The sequence below is a fragment of the Leuresthes tenuis genome, unplaced genomic scaffold (assembly GCF_036924035.1).
Source record: "Leuresthes tenuis unplaced genomic scaffold, fLeuTen1.0.hap1 SCAF_23, whole genome shotgun sequence".
NCBI lineage: Eukaryota > Metazoa > Chordata > Actinopteri > Atheriniformes > Atherinopsidae > Leuresthes > Leuresthes tenuis.
In genome coordinates, this window is record NW_027325377.1 from 11636045 (window position 1) to 11642559 (window position 6515).

A 6515-nucleotide genomic window follows, 5' to 3' on the forward strand; every position below is an offset into this window, starting at 1 on the left:
AAATCGAAGTGCTCTGGAGTGAGCGACACAGCCAATAAAGTAGGCGCACATATTTTTTCACTTCTTCTCATAGTCATTGTCAGGCCCCAAAGAAATGTGTGATGTGCAGTGCAAATCAGTAGGTTGCATGAAATCAGAAAGGGGTGAAACTAACGCTTTTGCTTCTTCCACTAGTTGTTGTGAAAAAGGAGAGCTGGGAAGTTTCCACTCATAAGCATATGTAAGTGCCGATGAATCAAACTGCACTGCTGTGAAAACTTTGTCAGACTGTAACATAACCTTAACACCCTCTGGTGTAGAAGTTAAAATAATGCCTAATTTACACATGAGATCACAGCCCATCAGGTTAATGGGACACAACTCTGATAACAAAAATGAGTGTTTGAAGGAGAGCTCATCGGGAGTGACAACACGCAATGGGCATTGTCATTTTCTCCTTCACAACCTGGCCTGATGCAGACATACAGTAAACGTGGTTTCCACTTAACTTTGGAGGACAATCAAACTCCCCTGACGTCACTACTGATGAACATAATTTCCTATATTCTGAGAGAAATATCTTTGCTCTAGGACGGAAATAGCATGCAAAACTTTACTACGTGAATCACAGTCGGCAAGCGTTTCTTCACTACACAGAGCAGGAAAAATGTGTGAGTGTGTTTATGCTATCACCCATTAGTGGAGGCTCCGCTGCCGCGTGACGTCCAGAACCTGCCTCCCACCCTCAGTCAGCCTTTTGCCCAATTTCATCACTTTTCAGCTGTGGACAGTCCTTCTTCCAGTGTCCAGTCTGGCCACAGTAAAAACAAATATTCGGATCATAGCTCTGGCGTGGCCCATTTCGACCTCCTCTCCCACACGTCCACGTCTTCGACTTCGGCCTCGTCCTCTGTTTACACACACTGCGTAATACATGGTCATGGCTGCCAAATGCAGCTCCTTTTCACACTTGTCCCTTTTGGTTGTCTTACGCGTCTCAACTTGGTTATGAGCATGGCGAGCATATCGGCGAACGTCAGCCAAACGAGGACCCTCACACCATCCCACGTAAATGTTCTTTACTTCAGTGGCGACATCTGGCATGAGGCCTTTAATTATTGCATCGCAAACTGTGGCCTTCTCTCAGCCAAACACCTCTGATCTCGCTTTTCATGATGTAAGTTCCTGCGTATGCTGCCATTTACCTGGATGACGTCATCATCCATAGCAACAGCTGGGCGGAGCATGTTCAGCAGATGGCGGCAGTGCTGGAGTCACGGGGCTCACGGCCAAACCAAAGAAGTGTGCAGTTGGATGGAGGGAGGTACGGTATCTGGGGTACCACTTGGGCGGCGGACAGGTGCGTCCACAGGTAGACAAGACAGCAGCGATTGCAGCCTGCCCAAAACCTAAGACCAAGAAAGAGGTGAGGCGGTTTTTGGGGCTGGCCGGATATTACCGGCGATTTATTCCCAACTTCGCGGAGCTGACCAGCCCTTTGACCAACCTTACCCGAAAAGGTCCCTCTGATCCGGTCCGGTGGACGAAGCAGTGCCAGGTGTCACTTGAGAGGGTAAAGCAGACCCTCTGTGGGGAGCCTCTTCTCCACACACCTAACTCCTCTCTCCCATTTGTCCTGCAGACTGATGCATCGGGAAGGGGGTTGGGGGCTGTTCTGTCCCAGCAGGTGCGGGGCGTTGACCACCCAGTGCTTTACATCAGCCAGAAACTATCCGAGAGGGAGACCAGATACAACACGGTGGAGAGGGAGTGCCTGGCCATCCGGTGGGTGGTCGGCGCTCTGCGGTATTACTTGCTGGGGCGCCCATTCACCCTTTGCTCGGACCTTGCTCCCCTCCAGTGGCTCCACCGAATGAAAAATGTCAATGCACGGATCACCCGCTGGTATCTGGCACTACAGCCTTTTAAATTCAAAGTGGTCCATAGGCCGGGGGCACAGATGGCTGTGGCCGACTTCCTTTACAGCTCGCATGGCGAGGTGTGTGTGTGTGTGTGTGTGTGTGTGTGGGGGGGGGGGGGGTTAGGCCGGACCGCTCCCCGGCCAAGGTCAGGCGGTGGAGGTATGTGGAGGGGGCGTGGTGCATCAGCTGCAGGAGAGAGCTGTGGAGAGAGCTCTGGGGAGCAGGACTAGGTGAGTGATTAGTACACCGGCAGTCACTTGTCTAATCACTCTCCTCTTTAAAAAACTCAGAGCTGTAAGGAGGATTGAAGTGGAGTCGGCAGCACGAACCGGGAGGGAAGGCCTGCGAACGACTCCACATTCATGAAAAAGGGTTAAATAAACTATACGTTGAACCGTCCTCTGTCTCTGAGTCTCTCTGAAAGAACCCGCAGTGGCAACAGGCCGCCTCAATGTGGAATTATTAAAGACAGTAAAGGACGATCTCTCTCGTTGGAAGTCCTTACCTATATCACTTATGGGGAGAGTTACAACCATTAAAATGATGATACTACCAAAAGTTAACTATCTGTTCTCAATGATCCCCATAAAACCACCTGCTACTTGGTTTAAGTCACTAGATTCATGCATCTCTAAATTTCTGTGGAAAAACAAACCACCACGTATTAGTTTAAAAACCCTACAGAAGACCAAGGACAGGGTGGATTAGATTTACCTAATTTTCAGCACTATTCCTTAGCCAATAGGTTACAGTATATATCAAAATGGTTTAAACCTAGCCCAATAGATGAACATGGATAAGTATAGAACAAGCATTGTGTGATAATCTGGAAATCTCTGACCTGCCACTTATTAGTCAAATAGTGAAAAATCACAAATGTTTCAAAAGCATTAACATCAGCACCTCTCTGACAGCCTGGTGGGAATTTCTTAAAATAACAAAGTCTTCACTTGTCCCGTGTAAGCTTACACCCATCTGGAACAATCCTGACATCCTGCAAAACAAAAAAATGCTAAACTTTACTCTGTGGAAGATCAAAGGAATCAAACATCTGGAACATATAATGGACATTTTATTTCATTTGATGAGCTCATATCACAACATGAGATAGGCAGCAATAAATTCCTAGAATATCAACAACTTAAGTCTATAATAACAAAGAAATATATCCTCCACCAACCAGACTTACAACTCCCGATTAGGGTAGCAGAATTTCTAAGCATCTGCACCCCTAAACTACTATCAAAAATATATAAATTATTGTCTAAGATAGATGACACAATGTCTCTACCGTCCTCAAAATGGGAGGCAGATTTATCCATCAGTTCTAGTCATAGCTTCTGGCCACAAATATGTTTGAACACCTTCACAATGACTCGAAATCCTAATTTACAGCTCATACAATACAAAATTCTTCATAGAACACACTATACAGGACAAAGGATGTTCAGGATGGGTCTAACACACTCAAACATCTGCTCACATTGCACAGATAACACACCTGATGATTATGCACACGCTTTGTGGTTTTGTGCGCCTGTCCAGAAGTTCTGGCTTGAAGTCTGTGCGGACCTATCAACATGGCTAAAGTGTAGCATTCCTGCATGCCCCACACTGTGCATACTGGGTGACTTAGACAACATCAACGTGGAATTTAGCTTAGCACACATGATCCTCACAGTGTTATGTATAGCAAAGAAAACTATTCTCATGAACTGGAAAGCGAAGAACAATCTGTGTATTAACCAGTTTAGAAATTTTCTTTTAGATTATATTAGCATGGAAACAATGTCTGCTTCCTCAAAACATCAATTGGCTGAATTTAATTCTCTCTGGTCCCCTCTGATTAGCTTGATCACATAGTGTTGGTGGTGGGTTGATGTCCCGTCGCTCTGGGCGGTTGGGTGTGTGCTGGGGGGGGGGCTGTGTGGCTTCGGGCGTCTGGTGGTCTCTCGGGTCGTGGGGACCGGGTTGGTCATTGCTGGGGGGGACTGTGTGTCGGGCTTGGAGGGCAGTTTTGGGGGCTTGCGGGTGGGGCTGTCTTGCGGTGTGGGGCGGGGTCCCTTAGGGGCCTTGGGGTGGTGGCTGCTGGCTCTGTACCGGGTGACGGGGCCGCTCTGGCGTGGGTGGTGGAGCTGGGCCTGGACCTGGTGGCTTGCCGCTGCCTTGTGCCCGGGGCGGGGCCCTGCCTGTGCCTGGGGGGTCTGGGTTGCCCTGGACATGCCACAGTATGCGTGGGTTGGTGCAGGTCCTGGTGCCGGCCTTGTTGCTCTGGGAACTCCAAGGTGTCCGCAGGTGGTTGTTTTTTTTAGGGTGTTGGGGCGTGCGGTGAGGAGGAGGGGGTCTGTATGGGGGTGTGCTTTTCCCCTGTTGGGGGGGGCCTGGGGGGGCCTGGGTGATGGTGGGTCTCAGGCCCGGGCTGCTGCGACTGGTGTAACCGGGTGATTTGTTTGTTTGTTTGTTTGATTTTTGTTGTTGTTTGTTTGTTTTTGTAGAGGTCCTCTGGGGTGGGGTTGGGTTGAGTGGGGTGGGGCGGGATGGGTTCCTTCTGGGGGTACAGTAGCTCCCGGAATATGGTGACTGCAGGCCCCGAGCCTGGTGGACATCAGGCCCTCCTGCCCTGTGTTGGGTCCCAGGTAGCGGGGATGCCTATTGCAGCCAGTCTCTGGCTGCCCTCTCCGGGGTGGGAGGGACCAGGAGGATGAATTATTTATTCTGCTAGTTTATATATTGTAAACATAAACAATAAACAATTATAAAACTTCCCTTGGCAAAGCAAATCTGTTTGGCATAAAGGTATTCAGACTACAATTCTGCTGCCATAATGCACAATTCCGGATTTTGATATAAAATGAATTCCTTCACTCAAACCAAGTTAAAACTGCATTTTCCTTCATATTTATCCATGTCTAAATAGCTTTGAACAAAAAAGAACGTTGTACTTTGCAGGATAGGAAACAACAACACTAAACCTTTAGGAATCCGAGAATAAGCTTATTTTTACGAGTTCTACACAATTTCGGATTTTGATATAAAATGAATTCCTTCACTCAAACTAAGTTAAAACTTCTTTGTCCTTCATATTTATCCATGTCCAAATAGCTTTAAACAAAAAAGAACGTTGTACTTTGCAGGATAGGAGAGAACAACACTAAACCTTTTCAGGAATCCGAGAATAAGCGTCGTTTCACGAGTTCTACACAATTCCGGATTTTGATATAAAATTAATTCCTTCACTCAAACCAAGTTGTGATATGTCTATGCAAGGACCACATATTAAATGGATTTGTATCAATAGGAGTTGAAAAAGGAGCTTGCTCCGTTCACTCCAAGCATCGACCCGGTACTGCAGTGCCGCTGGGAACGGTGCGCTCTCCTCTGCTCTTGTGAAAAAGCAAACAGCGGTGCAGGATGGAAGTTTCAGGGACCCCAAGATGAAACTTTCTTTTAGTCTGCTGAGAAAAGAGAGTGAATGCGAAGTAGACTTTAACACGGCTCTGGGAGCGAGCCGAGTGCGGGCTAACCAGGAGAATTGCTTGAAAGAAATGCGACACCGAATGAGCGGTCAGAACAAAGCCTCAATACGGTGTTCCTGTGGTGTTTTTATAAAATGCTGTGAAAATAAAGGTGTGAATGCCCCATAGAAAACTAAAAGGTGGAGCGGAAGTGTTCGGCTGCAAGAAGGTGTGAATGTCCGACTATATTTGGTGAAAAGCAGGTGAAGCAAGGTCTGAATGCCCAACCTTACATCATCAAAAGCGAGATCAGAGGTTTTTGGCTACAAGAAGGCCATAGTTTGCCAAAAGCGGGTAAGGTGCGAATGACCGACTAAATATCAAGTAAAAGTGAAGTAAAATATAAATAAAAGTGGGGGCGGAGGTCTTCGGATGCAAGTGGGTGTGAATATCCCACCATACAAGTATGGTGGAGAGGAAGCTGTGAATGGCCGACCATAGTTTGCAAAAAGCGGGTGAGAAAAGGTGCGAATGTCCAACCATACATGATCAAAACAGGGAGCGGAGGTGTTTGGGTGCGACAAGGTGTGAATGTCCACCCATAATTAATGAAAAGCGGGCAACAAGTAGGTTCGAATGCCATACCATACATCATCAAAAGCAGGAGTGGATGTGTTCGGCTACAAGAAGCTGTGAATGTCCAGCCATAATTACTCAAAAACGGGTAAGAAAAGGTAGTATTGCCAGACCATAAATGATCAAAACAGGGAGCGGAGGTGTTCCGCTGTAAGAAGGTGTGAATGTCCGACCATAATTGGTAAAAAGCGGGTAAGAAAAGGTTAAAATACCCGACTGTACACAATATATAGCGGGAGCGGAGTTGTTTGGCTACTAAAAGGTGTGAAAGTCCGACCATGGTTTGTAAAAAGCGGGTAAGAAAAGGTGCGAATGCCGGACAATGTATGATCAAAAGAGGGAACGGAGGTTTTCGGCTGCAAGAAGGTCTAAATGTCCAACCATAATTTGTAAAAACCGGGGAAGAAAAGGCTCGGAAGCCCGACTATACACCATCAAAAGCGGGAGCGGAGGTGTTCAGCTGCAAGAAGGTCTGAATGTCCATCAATAATTGCTAGAAAACATGAAAAAAAATGTTCGAATA

The 6515-nt window shown here is 47.1% G+C and overlaps 1 pseudogene; it reads left to right on the plus strand.

Annotated features, from left to right (window-relative positions):
* The first annotated feature begins 5128 nt into the window (after nt 1–5128).
* On the plus strand, nt 5129–5278 carry LOC140283482 (U2 spliceosomal RNA; annotated as a pseudogene).
* The last annotated feature ends 1237 nt before the right edge of the window (nt 5279–6515 follow it).